Source organism: Aethalodelphis obliquidens, unplaced genomic scaffold (assembly GCF_003676395.1).
Source record: "Aethalodelphis obliquidens isolate GAN/ISIS:26980383/991018 unplaced genomic scaffold, ASM367639v1 scaffold5, whole genome shotgun sequence".
Lineage (NCBI taxonomy): Eukaryota > Metazoa > Chordata > Mammalia > Artiodactyla > Delphinidae > Aethalodelphis > Aethalodelphis obliquidens.
Genome location: NW_020837949.1, coordinates 4,234,525 through 4,259,986, shown reverse-complemented (window position 1 = coordinate 4,259,986; position 25,462 = coordinate 4,234,525). Strand labels below are relative to the sequence as shown.

Here is a 25,462-nt window from a genome sequence, read left to right as displayed (position 1 = left end):
GTAAAGCAATTATACTTCAATAAAACAAACAAAAATCTGGTAGCAATGAGAATTCACTTAATGTTTCTTCCTCTAAAACACCTTTAGCTTCTATTTAAAAGAACATTTTTATTTGGATATAATTTTAAACTCACACAGAAGTTGTAAATTTAATACAGAGAGCTCCATATACCGTTTACCCAGCTTTCCCCGATGACAACATCTTACATTATATTATATAACAGGTTTAGCAAAGCCAGAAAACTGACATTACAAAAATACTATTAACTCAACTGGTTTTTACACGCACTCATTTTGGGGGGCACACAATTCTACGAAATTTTATCACATTTGTAGCCCTAGGGTCTCCACCACCTCATTCAGGGGTCTCTTTAGTTTCCCTTCTTGTGCTGTGAACCGGAAACTGCTTCAGGTTGTAATCCAGGATACCTGTCAGGCTCATCTTATTTTTTTCCTTCTTTCAGGAATCATACTCCTGTGCTGTCAGTGTCCTGTGGCTGAAAATTACTATTTCATATATATTTGCCCAGTTTTCTAGTTAATTTTAGTGGGGAGATAAATTAGGTACCATTTATGCACATGGATGGAAGTGTGAGTATACATGCTGGGAAAATTTAATTGCTCATTTCACTTTCTCAGGCAAAAGTAGTGGAGTTGACAAGTCATCACATGGGTGACGAGCTGCCTCTTGAGTGGGGAGAGCCCCAGGCTGAACTTTGAATTTCCTCTTCTTCACAGGAGCCCACGTTTATGTGACTATTACCGTCTTCAAAGGCTTGCTGTGGTCGCCTGATTTTCTGTGTCAGTTTTCCCTCAAATTAGAATCAACTGATTATCCTTCACCAGTCATCTCCCATTTTTTGTTCAACTTCCCTTGCTTTCTGCCGGCTCTCTGTTAATTCTACTTTTGGATCAAACTCTTACATTCAGAACTGTCAGTTTTAACACAGTCCCAGACTCGGCAACTTTGTTATGCCAACTTTTTCTATCGAATACCGTTGTGTCACCAGGCATTTACAGAAATCAAAGCCTTAGAGAATGTCAGAATTGATGAGGTTAAGTGTTACGAATGACCGTCATTTGGTTTTGTAGCTAACAAAGTAAGCACTAAAGGTTATTAATTACACAAAAATGTTTCCTGAAGGATAGTTAATGTCAAGGCAAACTACCCTCTGTGGTGAGATTGTCAGGCTCGAGGGAGGGTCAGAGAGGGAAGGGGAGCCATCACGCTTCCCTCACGTTTAGCTAAAGTTGCCAATGAACAGAATGAACAAAATTATAGAGATATATTTATTGCTTTTAGGTCTCAGTCTCTGCAGTTCTGAGAAACTCGTTTTTCCTTCCTGTCTACCTACCCATCACTTGAGGATGATAACTCAGGACGTATCCAGGATACACTGCCATAGTGAATATCAAAGTCATTTGAAAAGCATGTTGGAATAAAAAGTTCTTACGGTAAAAGAAGGTAGTTATAAACACCAGCTAAAACCGTGTGACCAAAATACCTTCCCAGGAGCACCTAGACTGGTGTCTCATTGCGTGATGGGACTGCAGCTAAGCCAACACCAATAGACCGTCACTGTCCAGTGCACCCCTTTGTGAACTTGGTACCATACAAAATTCCTTAAACCATACTTAATTTCTAACTAAAGACAATAACAAAGTCATACTTCGACCCTACACGACACAACTATTCTGTGTACAACAAAATCAGGCCAGCCCTTCCCCCAGAAGGGGATGCAGAGTCAGTCCTTGAGTGAAGCCCACTCTTATTCCTCGACATCCTGTAGCATAAACACTATGCTGTAACGTTCACTACTATTAATACATTTTGTGTGAGATGATAAGGGGACAATAGAGGAAAGCAAAGAAAATATTTGGGTAATGTATATGCAAAGAGAACAAAATAATGAAGTTCTTACAACTATTACAGGCCTTGTATCTGCAACAGTTTCCATGGTTGTAGCTGGTATTTATAACTAATTCTTCTACTACCCGTTCCACATTCCCTTTGCCTTCAGCGAGCACTTCAGCTGGTTGTGGTTCTTTGCCTTTGCCTGGTGAAGTGCTCCAGACCTGCATTGCAGAAGCATCTGGGCTATTAGCACTCTCCACAGAATTGGACGGTGGTAGTTTTCCATTGACTTTAAGGACATGATGGTACTAAGAGGCACAAAGGGATATTCTGTATTCCAGATGTGCTCTTCTTTACCTCCGTTGTGTAGAAGCTACCAAACTTCCCTTTGGGAGTCAAAGTCATTCACCCCATCAGTATAGCAAACCCTTTCTTTGCCTGTTGATTCAGAGGGATGAGGAGATCAAAGTGGCTGGATGCAATCTTAACTTTTATTTCAATGGAATCATTGTTTTCTTCCCCCTGATGGAAGCAATCTTTTATCTGGAACTAAGACCTCTAGAGGAGTAGAGCCTAAGGTCACAAGGATGGGAAACAACAATTTTGCTAGTGGGTCACCTCTGTTAATAGTGACTAGAGCCACTCCTACTTCTGTGTCTTGATTACAGGACATGTGAATCCCGGCTCTGGGGGAAACAGCATCGTATGTTGGACGGTGATTCAGCACAGTCAGTCTTCTGGAGAACTCTGCCCCACCCTGCAAGGTATCAGCCGTCTGGCTTGTGCTGTAATTGAGTCTTCAAAATGCCATTCCATCTTTCTGTCAAGCCAGCTGCTTCAGGATGGTGGGGAACATCGTAAGACCAGTGAGTTCCACGGGCGTGGGCCCGTTGCCATGCTTTGTCTTCTGCGAAGTGAGTTCCTTGACCAGAAGCAGTGCTGTGTGGTGTACCATGACAGTGGATAGGGCACTCCAGATGGTAGCTTTGTCAGAAGCACTGCATGGGGAAGGCACATCTGTATCCAGGTTAAAGGTCTATTCCAGTAAGGGCAAAGCACTTCCTCTTCCAGGATGGAAGTGGTCCAGTGCGGTCAACCTGCTGACTGACGACCCCAGGGAATGGTGCTATGTTAATGGCTCAGTGTTGGTCTCTGTGCTGGCAGACTGGACACTCAGTGATTAATGATTAACCACGTCTACAAAATACCTTCACAGAAACACTGTGGAAGGGGATGGAAGTGGGTTTTGTTCTTCAGGGATAAATGAAATAATGGAGTTGATGATTCATCATCTGTCACCTATGTATTAATGAGAGCCATTTGAGAAGTCTATTCTTAGCGACGCAGGCATTGACTCACCAGTGGAATCACAAAAGGGAGTTCAAGGTTTGGGTGTGCAAAGTGAGCGTTCATCTGTGTCTGGGAACACAGTGGAGTAACTTACATGGAAAACCTTCACCACCCAGAAATACTGGTTACAATGGACCATGTATTTTCTAAAAAACACAGGGAGTTGAGCCATTCAATAAGCGTGTTACTAAGCACCATTTGGGGATGGAGTGACAAACCCAGTGTGGTTCTGCCTGAAAAAATATATGGAATAAATGAACACCTCAGTCCGGTCAGAGTGGCCACCACCAAAAAAACTACAAATAATAAATGCTGGAGAGGGTGTGGAGAAAAGGGAACCCTCCTTACACTGTTGGTGAGAATGTAAATGGGTGCAGACACTATGGAGAACAGCACGGAGGTTCCTTATAAAACTAAAAATAGAGTTTCCATATCATCTAGCAGTCCCACTCCTGGGCATATATCTGGAGAAAACTATAATTAAAAAAAAATACATGCACCCCTATGTTCATAGCAGCACTATTTACAGTAGCCAAGACATGGAAGCAACCTGAATGTCCATCGACAGATGAATGGATAAAGAAGATGTGGTGTATATATACCATGGAATATTACTCAGCCATAAAAAAGAATGAAATAATGCCATTTGCAGCAACATGGATGAACCTAGAGATTATCATACTCAGTGAAGTAAGCCAGACAGAGAAAGACAGATATCATAGGATATCACTTATACATGGAATCTTAAAAAATATACAAATGAACTTATTTACAAAACAGAAATAGACCCACAGACATACAAAACAAATTTATGGTTACCAAAAGGGAAAGGAGGGGGCAGGGGTAAATTAGGAGGTTGGGATTAACACATACACACTAGTATATATAAAATAGATAACCAACAAGGACACACTGTACAGCACAGGGAACTTTACTCAATATATTGTAATAACCTATAAGAGAAAAGAATCTGATAAAGAATATGTATATATCTGAGTCACTGTGCTGTACACCTAAAACTAACACAACGTTGTAAATCAACTCTACTCCAATGGAAAATAAAAATTAAATTAAAAAAAGACCTAGGCATGATGCCAAGGAGATTTTACCGTATAAGTCTGAGGTACTGTCCTTCAGAATGACACACAAACTCTGATACAGTGAAACAGGGACGAATAGGTAGTGATCTTTCCATCATAGCCACAATATGCTGGTCTAGGGATCAAATGATGAACATTAAGGTGGGTCCTCACACACTTATTTCTGAAGACCCATTTGCAGCTATTTTGTATTTCTTGCTCCACTACTGTGAACTTGGCTGAATTAGAGGTTTTAGAAAGTAAGACACGTTTCAACAAAAAACAAAGTTATGGTTCTTTTCATTTGGAGGCTGAGACTAATACCTGGCAATTTTGGAATCTTTGTGTCGTTGGGCAAATGACGCAAAAGGGAGTTCAAGGGTGATTTGTGGTTGGGTGATTTGATTCTGATTATGAAGGGAAAGGGGTACCGCTAAGTACTGGGGGCAGGGAAGGGTAGGGATGAAACTCACTCTTTTGGGAAATGACACTAAATCCTGATCAGCAATGGAGATGGCAGTGGAGGCTCTTAAGTCTAAGAATTTGAAAGGAAGTCACTGTCACTTCCTCTTTAATTCTCCCTCCAGCCCAGAATGTCTTACCACTTATTATACAGCAAATCAGGGGCCTGTGCACAGAACTGAAACAGAGAGGTTCATAAAGACAGCTTAAGTTCTTGCCCGGATCACGGATAGATGTAGGGCTTCACGGGAAGAGCTCACCATCCGTGCTCCGATGCGGCCAAGGCTGTTCAGCCTGGCCTGTGACTCCTCACATCTCTAGGACTCTAACAGCTCTCTAAGTTTTCTGAATTAATGGGATAATCCTGCCATGTAATATATCACAGAAACTTCATTTGTATTTCAACAGAAGCACTTTGTCCATCTTCCCTCTAGCAAGTAGATTGATTTTGGTTAGTCATGGGAGACAACGCTGGCAGCATGAGAAACTCACAGTGACATTTGTGAGGATCAAGGCAGTCTAACAATTGTACCCTTCAAACCTTTTTTGGAGGACCTGTAAGGTGCTGGGCACGGTGCTAAAGACTTAAGATTGGAACACAGATCGGGTGCCTCTGATGACTCGACCAGCGAGGGGCACGCACTGAAGCACTGCATCTGAGATATGTTTTCAAAGCAGCACTTGTGCATGTGTTCTGAGGTGTTCTGGTGCCTCATACACACTTCTATCCTGAGTTGCAACTTTTCTTTCACGGCTATGCTGTGAGTAGTGAAATACGTATTGATGCAATCAGGGAAACGCTGGTGAGACAGACTATGGGTTTTGGAATCAGGGAAAGCCACATTCAGATGCAGCTCTTTGACTTACTGGCCACGGGAGAGCTACGGCTGTGTCTCATTTGTAAATGTGGGAAATGCTATTTACATCATGAGATCGTTGGAAAGATTGATGGAGAACTTGTATTAAAATACCTAGTGTGAGAAGACAATAAGTCTTCATTTCGCATTCCAAGCTTTGGATTTCTTTCACTGCACTGTGATAAATTTACCTGGGCTGAAGAATTTTAAATAGTCAGGAAGCTCTCCTGTAAAGAAGACAGAAGAGAAAAAGCACCTATTTAAAGGTTTAATAACTTACTAGGTTGTTTTTACACTCTTCCTAGAGGGATTCTCTAGAATAGGTTATTTCTTCCAATTACTCCTCACGTTACACCGCACCCATGAATAAAGGGTGCGTAATTAACGCACTGGATCTGATCACAGTGATGTCACCGTGTATAAGAAATCATCAAGAAGTTAATAAAGCAATGATGGAGTCTTTGGCAAGTGCGGTGCTGAATCTCAGAAATAAGTCAAAATACCATTACATCATCACACTTTTCCCAGCAAAAGGACTCAGAACAGTAAGACATTGTAATGTTCCAAGGAACAGAAGGAGATTGTCTTCCCTCTTGTGAGAATGCACACAGTCTGTTAAGAGAGGGAGGTTATAAATGTGCCTGCTTTTTCTCGTTGGGCCCTTGGACTCTCCCAGTTTTCAGGCTTGTCAGCCTGTGGATAGGTCAGTAGAAAGATCAGGTCTGGTCTGTGCCCTTGGCTTCAGTTCAGGGGGCAAAGGAGTTGTTATAACCCTTGCTTCAATACCAGTGCCAAGTTTTTTCTCCAAACTACTTGGCCATCAGTATAGCTGCTATCATATTTCCCATTGGGCTCAGCTGTTTGTATTTATATTTGAGCAGCCAGAGCTCTGGAGCAGGAGAAGAAGAGGGGGCCAGTAAATGGGAGGAGTTGGGACACAAAGCCAATGTTACCCTTCAGCATCCTGGAATATCAGAGCTGGAAGGAATTGAGCGTCATTATACTGATGAGAAAAATGAAGTTCAGCTGGATGAAGTAAATTGCCCAAGGTCACACAGCATGTCCGTGCAAGAGACACAAGTAGGACTCAGGATGGGGCAGTTTAATGGCCTTTTCTCTCATCACGCTGCCTGTGACTCTGAACCATATGCTGTTGATCTGCTCTTTTCTCGAGGTGAAAAAGAAAATTTCCGGATTTTCCAACCGTTTATGTGTCTTGTTTTCCAGTGTTTAGGACCCGGATTATTGTCCTTTTCATGGGATCATGCTCCCATTTGCTAATGCTCCTTAATTTTGAGGCATCACAGAGGTACTCCCTCAGGTGCACTGCGATCTTATGAGAGGAATAGAGGATGATTCCTCTTCAATCTGAATGAAACACTTCTACTGAGACCATCTAAGGTCAGATTAGCTTTTGTGGTTGTTGACTAACATAGAGTTTAATGTCAGCCAAATCCCATGCGTCTACTTTATTCCTTTAAAATCTTAGCGATGGGGCTTCCCTGGTGGCGCAGCGGTTGGGAGTCCGCCTGCCGATGCAGGGGACACGGGTTCGTGCCCCCGTCCGGGAAGATCCCACATGCCGCGGAGCGGCTGGGCCCGTGAGCCATGGCCGCTGAGCCTGCGCGTCCGGAGCCTGTGCTCCGCAACGGGAGAGGCCAAAACAGTGAGAGGCCTTAGCGATGCACCGTCAACATCAACATTGATTCTTAAAGTGATAATTTCTTATCGTGATGTTACTAATAATAAAGTAATAAAAATCGAACTATTCTTTCCTATGTTCCAGGAACTTTGAACATCAGCTTTACTTATAGGTTTTAACTCATTTAATCTTCACACGAATCTTTTGGGTTAGTGACCATTATTTCTCCTAATATGCAGATGAGGAAACCGAGGCCAGGGAAGGTAAATGTGTTCAAGGTCACAGAACCACTAAGAAGCAAAGTCAAGATTCACACCGAGGGGGGCGTCTACAGAGTCCACACCCTCAGACGCTATTTTTTAAGAACTCAAGTTATGCCTTTCTCTTTCTGCCCTTCAGGGCTTGGAGCAGTGGAGGATATACCTAAACTTCATAATCGTGTGAGTATAATACTACTGATCAAGAATCCTGTAATTACTCAAAGGTAGGCTTGCAAGAATTGGTAACAGAGAACCATAGTGGATTCCAAGTCCATTTCCTCAATCTGTTATGTGGACAAGAAATTGGAACTCTCTATCTCTTTTGAAGACAGACAGAAAAGAGAGAAAATAGGGTAGGGGGTAGTCAAAGCAGGGCATTCCTCTTTCCTTACCCCATGGAGAGAGCCAGTGGAGGGGACCTGCTTGCCTGAGACAATGCAACAGAAAAGGTAAACATGTACGGAAATGTTCTGTGCAGAAGCACAACTTATAACACAACGACATCACCTATTTTGAAAGTAAAGTCCAATAATGTCAAGCGCCTGCCAATCACATTAGCCACTCTTTCCTCCCTGGGGATGCATGAGCCAGGGATGGAGCGGAGGCAGAAAAGTGGGAAGGGGGGTGGGTCTTCCCTTCAAGAGGCAGCTGCTGCTGAGTGAGTACGGGAAGCGCAGCAGACCTGAGCTCCTTGGGGCCTCCAGCAGAAACCAAGGACGAGACGATGAGGCGGTCTGCTGGTCTGCTCTCTCCCACCCAGCCTGGCCCGTTTTCTAGGCTTATGGGGTCCTCTTTGGTCTGCAGAGGAAGCCTCAGTATTAGAATATCCATCAGGAATCATTACATCAGGCTGTTGGATGTCAGTACCAACGCAGAGCCCAGGAGACTGGTACCCACCCAGGGTCGGGCAGTGGCTCCAGTTTTAGCATCCTCTCCACATGAAGCCCCTAACGTGGTCCGGAATCCATCTACTTTTCTCATGGATCATTAGAACACTTTTCAATATCCTCTTGTTCTGTAGTTATGGTCTCCATGGAGCCATCTAGCAAGTACCTGTTTCTATCGTCATAATAAACAATAACACACACTTCATTTGGGCTCTCCTCCAAATTAGGTATTCCGGTGATGATTTCTGGAATTGATCACCCTTGAAATAATATGGAGAAAGTAGCCAGTGGTTAGAAAGCATGCTTCCTATTTATAATTTGAATAGCTTATTTGTCTTCCTTAATTACCACTGGAACTGTCAGTTCTTGGACTCCAGGAGCTATCTGGATCATAGGGTTAAATAACAATTTTTTTAGACCCTTTATTGGCTTTCATTTTTCCTTCTTTTTTAAAAAAATTTTGACACGGCATAAAATGAATTTGCTAGTTAGTTTTCTCTTCCTCACTTGCATTAATCTTATTGTTTCAATCTGTCTCCAATGAGACCAACAAAAGTGGTTAAGCCCATACTGCTTCTAGAGACCCAGTATTCAAAAAACTTTTACAACAAGATGCAATTCAAGTGGAGGTTAGCCAGCTGTGTAACCTTAGCCAGGTGGGTGGCCTCTGTCACCTTAAGTGCACAAGGACAAGATGGGGATATCTTATCTCTAGATTTCTCCAGCTACAGGTCCTCGGAACAGACGCTCCCAAACTTGCCCGGAACACTTGTTTACAAAATGGCCTAGATATTCCAAAGTAGAATCAGGGAAGAGATCTAACTCTTATGTATTGCATTTAACAAACACTACCCAGTGGTTGTTATCATCAAGGAAATTTTGGAAACCCTGGTTTAAGAGGATGAATCTAGGCTGGGTGATTCTTTTTTTTTTTTCCGGTACGCGGGCCTCCCACTGTTGTGGCCTCTCCCGTCGCGGAGCACGGGCTCCGGACGCGCAGGCTCAGCGGCCATGGCTCACGGGCCCAGCCGCTCCGCGGCATGTGGGATCCTCCCGGACCGGGGCACGAACCCGTGTCCCCTGCATGGGCAGGCGGACTCTTAACCACCGCGCCACCAGGGAAGCCCTGGGTGATTCTTTTTGACATTGGAGTTCAAGACCTACTGCCCTAGAGGAAAGTGATAACGAATATAAAGTTATAGATAAGATTAGACCAAACTTACTGTAATAAGATTCTGTATCACCACACACAAACATTTTTTCCTACCTAGAAGCATAAAAGTTTAGATATGTATATCTGGAATACCATCTGTTAGATCATTTAGTCCACTCTCAATAATGCAGAAACTCTTTTCAAGCAAAAAGAAGCTCACTATTTTTCCTTCCCCAAAGCAAGAGGGTCTACCATCTACAGTCAAGAAAATCTGAACTAGTTCAATGATTCCTAAACGCTCTGAAGCAGCTTCCATAAACTATAGATTCTGAGATCTCACCACATACCCACCAAATCATAACGTTCATGGATAGGGCTTGGCAATCTGATTCTGACCCAGAAGAACGAGGTCATCAGTCAAATTCAACAATCACTGATCTACTCCACTTTTGTTCAATAGCTGAGTGCACTCAGCAATAGAGTCAAAGTGATTCACCAAATCGGATTTATGGGAGGCCTTCAACTTGTCTGCAAAGCTCAAGTCTGCTTGGTGTGCGTCACACACAGATGTTTTGTCTCTCACAAAGTCTAATGGGGTGATCCCACCACCCTGAGTATTAGAAGAACTTCGGAGGTTAGAGAAATCTACTCATCAACGATGAAAATTCTTTATGCACACTGCCCCACCTGTCAATTAAGATTTGCTCTCAGTCAAATGATTATCATCTCTGAATAGGCAAAAGAGAAGGATTGGGATGGGGGAAATGATCATGGCATTGTAGGTGAGAGAACAAAGTGTGCTTGTGTCCCTGTGCTTTGATCGTGAAGTTTTTAGGACAAGTCAACATGAAGATAGAGAGTGTGGGCATCTTATAGACCACTGAATTCTAGCTTTACCGTTACTTCCTTTTCTGAAAAATTGGGGCAGGTAGCTTCCAAAATGATCTCAATGATTATAATCTCTTAGGATCTATTCCCTCTCCCATGTTGAATAGAGACAACCTGTGTAACCGGCAGGGTATGGTGGAAAGGATGGGATGGGATTTCTAAGCTTGGATCATAAAAGGCACTGTGGCTTCTTCTTCGCTCTCTCATGGAGCATTGCTCTGGGAAAACCAGCCACAATATAGGGTGGGGGCACTTAAGAAGTCCCGTGGAGAGGTCCACACGGTGAGGAAAGGGGGCCTCCCACCCACAGCCAGCACCATCTTGCCAGGGATGTAGGTGGGCCCCCTGGGAAGAGCCTCTTCCAGCCTCAGTCCAGCCTTCAGATGATGCAGCCCTGGCTGACATCTGGCAGCAACCTCATGATGGCCCTTGTGCCACAAACCCCTGCTAGACTGTGAGATAAGGGTTCACTGCTTTAAGTCGAAGTTTGGGATAGTTTGTTATGCAGCAATAGATAATCAGCACGTATATGTTGAGTGGTTATCCCACAGATATAAGACTGTTGTATTTGCTATGAGATGATCACGACTCTTCAGCATGGAAGAGGTAGAAGGAAGCACCAGAGATGAGATTTACAGGCTGAAAAAGTCAAGGCTAGTGAGGTGTGCTACCAGCCACGAGGAGACAGTCCTTGCACTGCATTTTAGACCATCTTTCGGGTGACTGTAAATAGTGCGTGAGATGCCAATTTAGAAGGAATGGCATGAGTGAGAGCAAGTGGTAGTGAGAGCCCCTCGCCCTGGGGGAGCTAGTTTAAATTCATTTTCTTTCTTTCTCTGGTCTAAGCCACAAAACTACCCCTTTCATGAATCACAGGGGACCTTTCTATCCCTAGGGGGTAGTAAGGGGAACAACCGTGCTGTCTGAACCAAAGGGAAAGCACATTTTTTTAAAAAACATTATTTTATTGAAGTTTAGTTGATTTACAATATTGTGTTAGTTTCAGGTATATAGCAAAGTGATTAAGTTTTATATATATATTATATATATTTCAGATTATTTTTCATTATAGGCTATTACAAGCTATTGAATATAGTTCCCTGTGCTATACAGTAGGTCTTTGTCGCTTATCTATTTTATGTATAATAGTGTGTGTGTGTGTGTGTGTGTGTGTGTATATATATACACACACCACATCTTCTTAAGCCATTCATCTGTTGATGCACTCTTGGGTTGCTTCCAGGTCTTAACTATTGTAAATAGCTCTGCAGTGAACACTGGGGTGCATGTATCTTTTCGAATTAGAGTTTTCTCTGGATATATGCCCAGGAGTGGGATTGCCGGATCATATGGTAGCTCTATTTTTAGATTTTTAAGGAACCTCCATACTATTTTCCACAGTGGCTGTATCAATTTACATTCCCACTAACAGTGCAGGAGGGTTCCCTTTTCTCCACACTCTCTCCAGCATTTATTATTGTAGACTTTTTGATGATGGCCACTCTGATTGCTGTGAGGTGACACCTCATTGGGGGTGTTGATTTGCATTTCTCTAATAATTAGTGATGTTGAGCATTTTTTTCATGTGCCTGTTGGCCATCTGTATGTCTTCTTTGGAGAAATGTCTGTTTAGGTCTTCTGCCCATTTTTTGATTAGGTTGTTTGTTAGATTTTTTTTTTATTCAGTTCTATGAGCTGTTTGTATATTTTGGATATTAACCCCTTGTCAGTCACATCGTTTGCAAATATTTTCTCCCATTCTGTAGGTTGTCTTTTCATTTTGTTGATGGTTTCCTTTGCTGTGCAAAAGGTTTTAAGTTTGATTAGGTCCCATTTGTTTATTTTTCCTTGTATTTCTTTTGCCTTGGGAGACTGATCTAAGAAAATATTGTTACAATTTATGCCTAAGAATATTTTGCCTATGTTAATGGTGATTTTTTATTTCTCCCTTTGTTTCTACATTTATTAATTGGGATTCTCCTGTGAGGAAGAACTGCCACTTCTTCCATTGATTTGTTTATCCAGTTATTTATTTTTATCAGTATGGACTCATAGATATTTATTTTATTCTTTGAGTTATAGTCTAGTATTATAGTTATTTATTTTGTTTATCTATGTCTTGAGTTGTTGTAACTTTGCCCATTGGGAGACCTTTCAGGTTGGTTTCTGTTCCTTTTCAATATGTGTGCTTTTCTGTTCAGCAATTTCTTATTTTCTAGCTCCACAAGATGCTCCAGGCTCATCTGGTATTTTCTTTGTTCCAGTCCTGAAATCAACTACTAAGGAGGCTTGGTTCTGTCAACTGAAAAAAAACAAAACAAAACCACACACACAACGTAAAAGTTGAAAATTATGTTTTATTTGGAGACATTGCTGAGGACTATATAGCTGGGGAGACAGCCTCTCAGCTAACTCTAAGGAATTGCTCCAAAGAGGTGAGGGAGGAGCCAGGATAAATGGGTGTTTTTGCTGAAAAATAAATGTGGTCAAAGATCAAAAGACTACTGCTACTCACAAAAAACCAGACATCTAAAGTGAATGATTTTAGTGCTTTTCTACGTATGAGAAGATGCAAGAGTCCGGGGTTACTGAAATTATTCCTTTGATATGCATCTTAACTATCTAGGGCCAGTATCCTGTTTTTCTCCATCTTGAGTTACTCTGAGGGGTGGGGGTAGGCTGCAGTGGCTGTTGGCTTGATGGTGAGCATAATTTATTGTTTACTGGGATGGCAGGCGACATTCTTTGTTTACTGAAATGGCAGGCAACATTTTTTTTTTTTGTCCACAGTTCCGTTTTCGTTTGTTTGTTTGTTTTGGAGAATGGTATTTAGAAACCAAACCATGGAAGATAATTGTGCTCATTGATACTGGGGTGTCACTGCTGCTTCCATAGCTGTCCTCAGTTGAAATAGCTAAGAATATATGGACTCATATAACACATGCATACACACATCTGTATTTATGCTTTTGTCATGAGTCCATATTGATATCTCCAGCCCCAGTCCAGCACCAGAGAAGTTTTTCTAGGCTTTTCTCTCTCCTTATTTGTAAATTCTTTCTCTGCTAGTGAGACACTTAGTTCTCATCATCTGCAATGTACTTATTTGTTCGACCCTAAAACACAAAGTAGTTTCAGAATTCTTAACCCATGGGAATTTCCTTTTCTTTACAATCCACAAAGATTCTTTATCTTCTCTAGATCTGTTTAGCTCTTTGCTTCTTTCTGTCTCTGTGAATATGATTTTCAAGTTACAATCTCCAAGTGTTGATCATTGAGTTTTGCATCTTGTTGTTTTTTTTTTTTTTTTTTTTTTGCGGTACGCGGGCCTCTCACTGTTTTGGCTTCTACCGTTGCGGAGCACAGGCTCCAGACACGCAAGCTCAGCGGCCATGGCTCACGGGCCCAGCTGCTCCGCGGCATGTGGGATCTTCCCGGACCGGGACACGAACTCGTGTCCCCTGCATCGGCAGGCGGACTCTCAACCACTGCGCCACCAGGGAAGCCCTTGCAGCTTGTGTTCTAACATGTCCTGCTTTCCTGTGTGCCTTGCCGTGTCTCAGCCTTGCCCTATTTAGGGACGCTTCTAATAAATGCTTTCACTTTGTCTCTGGGGCATTGTTCATTCTTGTGGACGTTGTTTCTTGGAAATTAGTTTGTTGTATTTTACTAGTCATAACTCATCTCTCCCTGCCCCCACCAACTAAGTACCCAGCTTCTTATCCAGCCCGCATGTCTCCTATTTCTTTTTAACATGAGGCGTGTTGAAAAAACAGAACTTGTTTCAAAACCCATAATGATGTTTCTAAGAGACTTTCTCATGCCCTTTAAAATTCTGTTGTGAAGTCAAATGACCTTGGGAGTTTTTAGTATAGGGTAAATCTAAAGGAATTTGAGGTGATTTAGCATGGGGAAAAAGTTTATAATTTCTCCTGATTTCCAGTCTATGGGAAGATATCATTTTGTTTATTTATATACGAAGAGGGGCTTTCAGTAATCAAGTCGTTCATGAGGAAATGATGAACTCTTCAGGAATATCCAAGTATTTTATGTTTCTTGTTTTACTGTAAATTCTTGAGGGCAATGGCATAAACACCCACACCCATGCCTGCATTGTATACGCACATTAATTAGCATGGTAGCCACAATAATAAAACAGGATTAAAAGAAACATTATTGGAAAATACTGTATGAACTCCTAAATTAGTGACTTGTTAGTATTTAGAAAATAACCAGTGTTCACCAAAAACCAATATTGCACTCAATGTTTTAAATTGAACGTTGGAATGGAGAAACCCTTAGGTTGTTTCCAACTGTGGGAATTGGGACCTTCCCATGCTGACCTGTGGGAGATCCCAGTTTACTGAGTTTCACCACCTTGCTGTCCCCACTCCCGCGGGCTCTGTGTTCCTTGTTTTGCCATCTGGAAGCAGCCTCTCCCCATATCCGAGAACTCAGACATTCTTCCAGGGCACACTTGATCCTAAGGCATAGGTTTTCACATTTAATTACCAGTCTGCCACTCATTAACCCAGTGATTCTGCTTTGTTTTTTGTTGGGGGTTTTGTGTTGTCTAATTATGATCTTTGAGGGATTATTTCCACCCTCGGTTATTTTCACCCTTGCTGCTTATTGGTGAACACCCCTGTTGGAGAATTTTAATGCAACTCCGGGCTCTGTCATGCCCTTCTGGGTTAGTAATGAGAGCAGAGGCTGGCAAATTAGAGAAGCTTTGGCGTTTGTGATACACAGCTCACCTCCTCCCTCTCCTCCATGTGGGGAACAGGACAAGCTCGGTTGACTCTGCCCCCTGCTCTCTTGGGGGTGGGAGCGCATCTTTGCCTTTCCTCTAGGAGGTGTGAAATATTCACTCTCCCTGCAATCTACATGCCAGTATCTCCTGAAAAGAGACTGTGCATTCCATTGAGGGACAATGTCAGTGAACAGGGATCTGGGGATCATCAGGTGGGCAGGATAATAATCATGCAGGCTCACCTGCTCAGAACCCGGTGAGGACAAGTGATCCTGGAAACATTCAGTTGACTGAGGGTGCCCTCCTCGGTCAGCTGCCCCCCAGTTCATATGCTTTATCACACAGAGCTTCTTAGACCTTCGCCAATCCCTTATTTAGTCTCATTTTAGACACAGTTTGAATACACTTCCTTGTTCGGTTTCACAATCTGCATCAGGGATAATAGGGGGAACCGAGGAAATACCTTCTCTCAGCTTCATCACTAAGAGCCTGCGTGAACCTGAGCAAATAATCCCAGCAGACTGGACGTGGGCTTCTTGTCTACGAGTGGGGGCTTGGATGAGGTGACCGCTAGGTCCCTCCAGTTTAAACATCTTGCTTTTCTGACTTTTGTGAATGCCGCAGGGACCTCAGGTTAGACCTGCCTGAGAGAGTAACTCAATAGCAATAAAAAGAAGCACTTCTCGTCTTCAAGACCAGAGATCAGGTCATCAGGGGAGAAGAGACCCAGTGAAACAGGGACAGGGCAAGGAGTGCTGAAAGAAAAGGTCACCCAAGAGAGAAGGTCTTTGCTACCCAAGGAAAGAACTCTGGGTTCTGTCTGAGTTGGGGACGCTTTGCGCCTTGAGAGCCCTCACGGGCTGAGTGGCAACACTGTTTTGCTTTTCGCAGTTCCTTTGAGGAGATGCGCCTCTGTAAATGCCTGATTCCGAAGGCAAGCAGGCTTCCCGTGAGATGCTTGGGCTCTGATCTCTGGGCTGCAACATAAACTGCCTGGAGGGTGGCTGCGGAATGGAAACTGAATGGCAGCTGGATGCAGGATGCTCCAGCCCTGTGCTGAGTGTTAAGTCAGGGAGGGATTTGACGTTGGTCCCCCCTTCCAGAAGGCAGACGCCTCTGTTGTCAGTCTAGAAATGAGACAGTGGGAGGACCTGGCCTTCTCTTAGTTTTTGTTACTTCCAAGCACAAAGCAACACAAAGCCAGGTCAGAGAGCAGCCCGGACGAGGTATGGACACCTCTAGCTGTGTGAGGCACCTGACACCGTACCCGTGCTTATCACCCGGTCCTCTCTGCACAGTGCTTGGCACAGTGCTTGGCTCCTCTCTGCACAGCCCTGCAGTGGCGGCGGCTGCTACAACTAAGGGCTAAGAGGGAGGTTCTGACTGTCAAGTGCTGGGGAGGGAGAGATGGCGAAGGTCATCACGGTGGAAGAGCCAGGAAGTGCTTTACAAGGGAGCTGCAGGGTGTGCTCCATTCAGAGGATTCACTTAGGGTCCATCCTTCCTTACGCCGGACTGTCAGAGCCAGGGAGTGGAAGGGGACTCAGAGGACAGAGGCCACGAGACACAAAACGATGAGAAGAGGATGCAAGTGATAAAAGCCACAGAGCAAAGCTGAGGACTCCGGCAGGGAGGAGACTTCCCTGCCGTCTTTAAAGCTGGTTCTTAGCAATGGTGTCACAGGATGTCCCGGTGAGCTCATCGGTGCACCTGACATCCCACCAGTGTGATGACAGATCACACGGAAATAACCTGCAAATGAAGAAGGGGCCTAGAAGTCCTGGGTTGGACAGAGGCTTCAAGGTGAAAGGCAAGGACAGTGCACAACCCCTCTCCTGTGGGATCGCCCGGAGCTATTTCACGCCGTCTCCCCAGAAGCCCGGCTCGTGCCACGCTCAGCATTCTCCCCGGCCATTCATCCTGCAGGAAAACGCCATCATTTTCTTGCCCCACCTTATCCTAATCCCCCATCCTTCAAATCCCTCTAGTTCTATCCCCAGCGTGAGCCCTCCTCCCTGCACTCCACGAATTCTAAGCTCCTAGTCACTTCTGTTAGCATCTGGTAACCATCTCGTGCGTGAATTTTGCTTCCACGTCTATGTCCTAAGCTTCCTGAGAGCAGGGATGATGTCTTAGGCTACTTTGGATTTCCCACGATGCTGCGTCTGGAGCTAGAACGCACCAAACCTTCAGGACATAACTGTCTTAGTGATGCTGCACTTGCCTTTTGCTGGATGTATTCGTGGGCTTCCTAATCAGTCCTGAAATCAGTGTCTGCGTCAGGTGTATAATTCATACGACCTGCTTCATTCTTTAGGAATATTTGGATTCTGGACAGCAGAGACCAGCTCAAACTCCAAATTCCTCACTCTTTAAAGCAGTGCCTTGTAGACCATCTTCTGTGCCAGAACAAGGTCTTTGTGAAAGGGGTGGTGTAGGGTAGGAACGTTGAGTGTGGGCATTTATTAGCAAATCTGGGAGAAAGAGAGGGGGATAGGCTTCTTCATCTATAGAATGAGAATCACGCCTAACTCACAGGACGGTAGTGAGGACTCAGAGGGAGTGTGCACACACGATGCCTGCCGTATGGTCCCCAGTCTGCAAACGGTAGGTGTTAATAATTATGATTTACTCAGGAATCTCCAGACGCGCCGCTGGCCAGTATCTTCTGCCTGGTGTGAATGTTCATTTTTCCAAAAATGGTTTCAGGTCTAGTTGAAAGTGAAATTGAGCCGCACTGCCCATCAGGTTGTCATCCAAAGGCCATTCAGGTCTCCTAGCTGAACAGGAGGTCATATTGGACATAGCCATGACCAGCTGCCTGGTTGAGAAGGCTTTTAGCAAGGATGGGTTCTGGGAAAATTCTGGTTAAGTGATCATGCAAACCAGAGTACAAGGCTTTGCTCGAAAATTGCAGGAGAGACGTGTCCAAGCCAGGCAGTAAACAGTAGATACCCACCCAGGGCTATTCAAAGGGAAGGTCCGGGATCAAGCGCTGAGCATGAAAAGCTGGACGGGGAGAGGATGGAGGGCGTGGGGACCAGTGATGAAGGTTGACAGCCCTGGTGCCGCAGAGATGCCGTGGCCTCCAGAGTGATGCCCCTGAGGAGGGCACAGCGCCTTTGTTCTCTTCTTCCTGGTAACGGGGAACCCCAGCCTGACCGCGGGGAGCATCAGACAGCTGGCTGCCGCTCTGCCTCCTTTACTGGGCTTAGGACTGAGCTCACCCCGGGGGTGTGTCACAGGGCACAGCAAGGTCTTTGAGAGTAACTGGCTACAGGAAATACACACTTTCGTTAAAAACGAGTTTAGACATGGAGACCCCCTGACTTTCTCTTCTGAAGCTCACCTCTCTGTAAACTGGTAGCCACACTGAATGCCTTTGAAAAATGCCCCTCCAGGGCTTCCCTGGTGGCGCAGTGGTTGAGAGTCCGCCTGCCGATGCAGGGGACGCAGGTTCGTGCCCCGGTCTGGGAATACCCCACATGCCGCGGAGCGGCTGGGCCCGTGAGCCATGGCCGCTGAGCCTGCGCGTCCGGAGCCTGTGCTCTGCAACGGGAGAGGCCACAGCAGTGAGAGGCCCGCGTACCGCAAAACAAAAACAAAACAAAACAAAACAAAATGCCCCTCCAAGGGACCTCAGGGGAACCTTGGTTCTCCTCCTCCAGGTTTCAGAGTGTTTCATGGCCTTCTCTTTACTTACTGCAAAAACTCAGTCCACTAAGTTCTTTGCATCCACTGCAGAACCCTTCTTAGCTGCTATTGCTGTGGCTATCTGGGAGGTCCACACTGAAATTCTTGGCTTTTTTTTTTTTTAATCCCCTTTGCCCACCTTCTCCAAGGGCTCTAGAGCTCTCAGTAGCTCAGCAAGAACACAAATGCCCTTGTCTCTTATGTGCAGAGGATCACACCATATGTTTAGAGCCTAAAGAAAGTAGTGCAGTCAAGTTCCCTAGGGTTCTGTGTGTGGGGGGGGGTAGTGAACAAACAAAATCCTGCTTAAGGAACATGGGGCAGAACTTGCCCTGTGGCAGGTGAGAGGTAGGCGACTTGAGGAAGGACAGGTCACAGCTGGCTGGCGTGGTCAGAAAGGCTTACAGGGCAAGCAGGGCTCACCCGGTCTTTGATGGAGGGGATTGGGAGGGTCAGGGAAAGGCCTCAGGTCCGAGGACGCGCATACCCTCTGAGAACACTGGGTCTCTCGAGCTGACTGGAGAGAGGGATGCTTCTTGGAAGGAAGCTTAGACAAGTAGGCAGGGGTCTCTCGCGCCCGAGTGAAGAGTTTGGTTTTATTTTGTAGATAATAGAGGCTCAGAGATTACTTTTATGAGGGATCATGTGGTCGTAAGGAATGCATAGATGTCGGACACATGTTGGAACCAAGGGACATGGAAGAAGTAAAGACATGAGGGAGTCACTGTGAGTGTTCAGGACCAGATGTAACCGGTGACAGTAGCAATGGAATGGACAGGAAAGTCAGAAACGTCACAACGAAAGCTTGGGCGAGACGTACTCCCTGACTACGGAGAGAAGAACAAATCGGAAGCATTACTGATGTACTCTGATGGGGAAGATCAACCAACGGGACCAGGAATCAGGAGACCAGTGCTTCCGTAAGACTTTTCTCTAGTGACCCTAGGAAATCGAGCTAACTTTGGACCACCTCTTACTCCTGAATGAGAGAAGCAACTATAATTTCAGGCCTTGCTTCTCAAATTTCCTTGAGAGTGAAATAAGACTTGAGAAGAATACATTTTTGAAACGTTAGGACGCTCCTGCAAATCAGGATCATGATTAATATCCCCGTGCAACTGCAATCCTTGTGACTCATTAATTTTGCAAGTCGTGCCCAGATCAAGGGATCTGGGGGAGGTACAGTGCGCTAGCATCTGTGTGTTTCTGGAGGGAGGTCAGAAGACTGCCTTGCCTCACGGCAGGAAGGGAGTTTCCTATTTTCAGGCAAAACAATAAAAAAGAGCAATCTCTCCCCAGGAGCTAGTCTCCGAAGACATGATTCTCATAGAAATCGTAATTGAGGCGTAACCTTATGTGGTACACGAGCATTAGCCTCAGTCCCCCTGCTAGGGGAGGACGTTTCCACCAACCACAATAAACATAAACGCCAGATAAAATCACAGCCTGTGCGAAGACTCTGCAAAGCGCTCTGCTGCCGCCACCGTGTGTTCTGGCTTCCCACACGCGCTGCCATTTCCAAGCTCCAGACGGATGCTGAGGGGACTGGTACCCACCCCGACCCTGTGACTTTCAATCAAGCAGACACCCTATTAGCAGGTGGGGTTCCAAGCATCTTGCTGGCTGCCTGGTACTACAACCCATGTCTTTCTCACCCGGATGCTGGCCGGAGATGTAGGGCTGAAGGTGGTGGCGTTGCCGGAGCAGACGGTCACTGTAACTCTGGGAATTATCAGCCTTTAAACGACAGATGAGGTTCAAAAGCCGTCAAGTGTTCTACAGCTGTCGGGGGATCAGTGTTGTCATTCTGTTAGTTCAGCATTAATTTGAGGAGGTGATAAGATCTTAGTGCGCGTCAGGGGTTGGTGCCACGAAGCTAGCTGGCTCCGTAATAAATGTTCCTTCCAGATTATCTTATTTAATCTGCACCAGCACCTTCCAGTGAGGCACTTTTCTAATGCCCATGTTATGGATGAGAAAACTCAACACTGGAGAAGGTAAACACCTTGAATAAAGCCACAGAACTAATAAATGATCGTTCCCGGATCACACCAAAGTCTGCACCAACCCAAGCGTTTCACTAATGTTGCCAGCTCTCTGACATCCTGGGAATGAAATTCTCTGCCTGCCCTCCCGCCCCCGCCAATTCTACCTCTTTGCTTGGCATGTACAAGCACTCAGTAAATATTTTTGGATTGATTGATCACGAATTGAATGAGGCTGGAAGTATGGCATCTGCCGCCCGGCATGAGAAGGAACTTAGCTGGACCAGATCATCTGAGTTCGTGGAGGTCCCGGGGCTGACACGGTGAGAGGAGAGCGGGATGGGGAAGCAACTAAGAACTAACGAGGGAGAAATGGGGGAAAGTGGAAAAGATGAATCAGAGTGAGTTAAGAAAGTAGAGAGAAAAGGCAGAGGCAACTAACAGAAGTGAGTGCTAGGCATTAGAAAACACTGTATGATCTCACTTATTGGTGGAATCTAAAAATAGCCAAGCTCCTAAAAACAGAGTGAAACGGAGGGTCCCAGCGGCTGGGGGCAGACTTGGGGGGAAGAAAAGGGGAGATGTTTAAGGGCACACACTTGCAACCAGTAGATAAGTCCTGGAGATCTAATGCACAGTCTAGTGAATATAGACAACATTATTGCATTATAATTGTTAAACTTGCTATGAGACCAGCTCTTAATTAATCCCACCATGACAAAGTAATAACTGTGTCCGAATAGAGGCGCTGGCTAACACTGCAATGGCAACCAGACTACAATATATACATGGATCAAACCAACATGTTGTACACTTTAAACTTGCTCAGTATTATAGGTCAAATATACTTCGAGAAAAAAGAGAAAAGTGGGCTTCATGTCATCGCCTTAAGATAGGTAATGGCTTTCTTACACCTTCATTTTGAAGTACAGAAATGGGTTGATGCAGGTGGTTCTGAATTAAATGTATGCGCTGCAAAGCAAAGTGCCACGAGTTTCCCTGAGCAGGCGCTGTTCATTTTTGTCAACCTGTCCACTGAGGTCTTTGCCCTCCTTCCCTCTGGGAAAGGAAGTGGCGCTGCCATTAACAGGCACCTGCTTCCATCAGGTGTCACTCATGGGTAATTTGTCTCCTGCAGGTGCGAGGGCCTGATGAACCCTTCAGGCCTCACAGGGCTCCTCAGCCCCTTACCTTTATATTATTTATTCCCTGGCTCACAGGGGGCAGCCTTCAGTCTCTTATTTCTCTAATTTATTCCTTCTAGCCGAGGTTTCTCACTTTTGGTCCATCATGGAACCACCTTTGATAATTGATGGCCCTAGAGCAAGCACATTACTTTTGTTTCAAACTGTGGAAAATCTCAGAAAAGACAGTAAATCTAAAAAGTTATCTACACATGCAAAACAGTTCTCTGTCTTTTTTTTCACTAAGTCCTTGTAGGGAAACCCAAAGGCGCATGCAGGACCCTTGAGACTCAGAGAATTTTCCGCAAGCTATTGAATTTTAAATAAAAGATTTCCCCCACACTTCAGAGGAAAACAAATTGTATTTCTGTTAGAAGTTGAAAGGGGAAGGAGGAAAATGGGAACAAGTGGGGAGAGCTGGAGGGGTAGGGGTCCTGGGGGTTTAGCCATTCCTGAAAGGTGCGTGTGAATAAAGGTTAAGGCTACTATTTGTGAGAGGCTTTCCCCTCCACATGGCCCCAATCCCAGGTCTGTTCACGTTAAAGTCCCTGGGCATCTCCTTCTGTCGCTCCTGCCTTGGATCACAGAGGCCTGTGGTGACTTAGCGACCTTGTCCCGCAGAGGGAGAGGGTGGCGATCTTGGCCAACTCAGCCGTCATTCTCCTGGGTTTGTTTCCTGTGCACTGGCTTAGAGACCCAGCCTGTGTGGTATAGGGGAGGGAGCAGGCAGAACCAAGTGCATTCCAAAGAATAAGCAACTTCAGTGAGAGACGAATTCTTGAAACACAATTCTTTGATAAGCTTGGGGTTGTCTTTGAACTGATCATGAAATCACTTTCTCTTCCTTTGGGGCTAGAACATATTTCCCCGTTTCTCCTGCGGTTCTGTGTGCCAGGTCACAGATTTCCACCAGGTGGATGCGAGTGCAGGTTGGGCGCACAGCATCCTGTGCCCCTCCCACCACGCTCCTCCTCTGGTCCTGATGCAAATGAGCAGCACATCCTCACAGCTTCAACTGAACAGGTTGCTTCCCACATGGAAGGGGCTTGGGTTTCCTTCTAGAGAAGGAAAGCTGCCTGCAGGTCAAGAATACTCACATGAGTTTCACGTGAGTGAGGAATAAATCTAAAAACCTGTGATAGCTCAACACAGAGATGTATTTGTTACAGCAACACATGGAATTGAGTGAGAGAGAGCGCTCTGTTTCTCAGAAACAGTCTTTTGCATTAAAAAAAACCCTGAGTTTAGATTAAAAAGAAAAAGTAACACATTCTGGGGCAAGCCAGATTTTAGAAGGAAAAATAACATTAATTCATTCTTTAACAAATATTTATTAAGTAGGCACTTAGTTATTTTGGAAGTTTGCAAGCAAAGGGGGTGTTCTTCATAAGAAAACAGACATACCCCTGCCCTCATGGGGCTTACAGTCCAGTAGGGAGGCAGACTAAAAACAGATAGGTCATTAGCGTGGCTTTAATAGGTTCAAGGGATGTGCTCTGAGCTAGTGAACAGGGTGGGACTCACTCTTCAGATCTCAGAAAGGACTCTCTGACTCCACAATTTAAAGTTATAATTCGCAGAGGCTGCTCTGACTTAACATCTGGCTGAGGCAGTAGCCCGTGCAAGGGTCCTGACTCCGAAGAGATCTTTGCTGAACCCGAAAGAATATTACTATCACTAGAGAATAGGGAGTCAGATGAAGGAGAGCGTGAGGACAGATCATGCAGGGCTGTTTGGACCTTGGTAAGGATTCTGTCGGATATCCTGCTTGTGAACGGAAACCACTGTAGGCTTTGAACAGGAAGTGATATACCAATAAGGCTTTGTCAGCTATGTGTAGAATGGATCAGAAATGGATACCAATTAGTAGCCTGTGGTTTCAGTTCAGGTGAAAGGTTATGGCTACCCCGGACAGGGGATGATAGTGAGAATTCAGATCCACAGATGTGGATACGGAAATGACAAGACCTGGTGATGGTGATGGGTATGAAGGTGAGTGACGGTGAGAAGACAAGAGTGAGTCCCAGGTCCTGGGTTTGAGCATCTGTTTACAGAGATGGTGAAGACTAGAGGAGGAGCAGGTGAGTCACCTTACCTGGTGTGAATTCAAGCCCAGGGTAATTCACCCTGCTTAAATATACACAGATCCTGGCTAGGGATTACATTTTGAAAGCCAGAACCAAATACAAAATATGTAGGAGATATTGGGAATGAGAAGAACTTTAGATGATGATGTATTCACGCCCTTTTATTAAAAAAAAATGTCTTAGGGGCTTCCCTGGTGGCGCAGTGGTTGAGAGTCCGCCTGCCGATGCAGGGGACACGGGTTCGTGCCCGGGTCCAGGAGGATCTCACATGCCGCGGAGCGGCTGGGCCCGTGAGCCGTGGCCGCTGAGCCTGCGCGTCCGGAGCCTGTGCTCCGCACCGGGAGAGGCCACAACAGTGAGAGGCCCGCGTACCGCAAAAAAAAAAAAAAAAAAAAAAAAAAGTCTTAGAAAACAAAAATTGGGGGCCTTATTGGTATTTTCAAAGATAGTTTTGGTCTTTAGTCAAGCTATTAGGGAATTTTCTTCAGTGTATGGTATTTTCTCAAATAAAAGTCGTCAGGAGTTACTGATAGATGTTTACTGAATAGATACATTTCCATGGTTTCTCAGAATTCAGAAGATGGAAATCACAGCATCAAAAAAAGTCCCCAGTGGCATCAATTGTTTCTCCAAACAGTGGTTCCTGACTCTGAAAGGAGAAAGGACAATCCCTCAGCTTTTTAGAAAACTTCTTTGGATGCCTGGTATACTCGGCAGATACAATTCTCAGAACGCGTCGGGTGCTCTGGTGTGGAAACAAGACATTCAAGGGAAAACCTAACACAGAGAGTAAAGCCTCTTGCAAGTGTCCACACTTTGGGTCATGCTGTCTGTTGTAAGCGTCCACAGCATGAGAGAAGTGAAGTCTCAGAAGGAATGTAGACCTGTCAGCCTGAAGAGCTATCATTTGCTTTAATACCATTCTCTGTCTATACATTTTGCACTTTACAAAGTTCCTTAAGCTGTTCAGTATTAATTCTTGCTTTAATATAAGGAGCACTCTTAAATTCAAAAAACACAGGCATTTAAAGGGGGCTCCCAATCATTTTGCCCTAAGAATGAATGAATTTATTCGGCAGATTTTGTTCCCAGTTGTCACTGTGATATGCTTGAGGGTGAGCAGAGGAAATAGGATTTAAGATATTGGCAACAGACTCACTGGGTAGGCAGAGGGGCGTCAGCAGAAGTCAGTTTGGGCAGAGGGGGAAAAGAATAAAATAAGAGTTATTTTCTTAGACCAAGGAGAATGTCTCCCTTCTGCACTGTGAGCCCTGGAAGGCAAGGTCACAGTCTCCGTCTTGGCCTCCACCACACAGAGGTGAGCACA

At 44.9% G+C, this 25,462-nt stretch overlaps 1 pseudogene; it reads left to right on the top strand.

The window, feature by feature from the left end:
* The first annotated feature begins 24,028 nt into the window (after positions 1 to 24,028).
* LOC113618512 (PAX3- and PAX7-binding protein 1-like) lies at positions 24,029 to 25,051 on the top strand (annotated as a pseudogene).
* Positions 25,052 to 25,462: the final 411 nt, after the last annotated feature.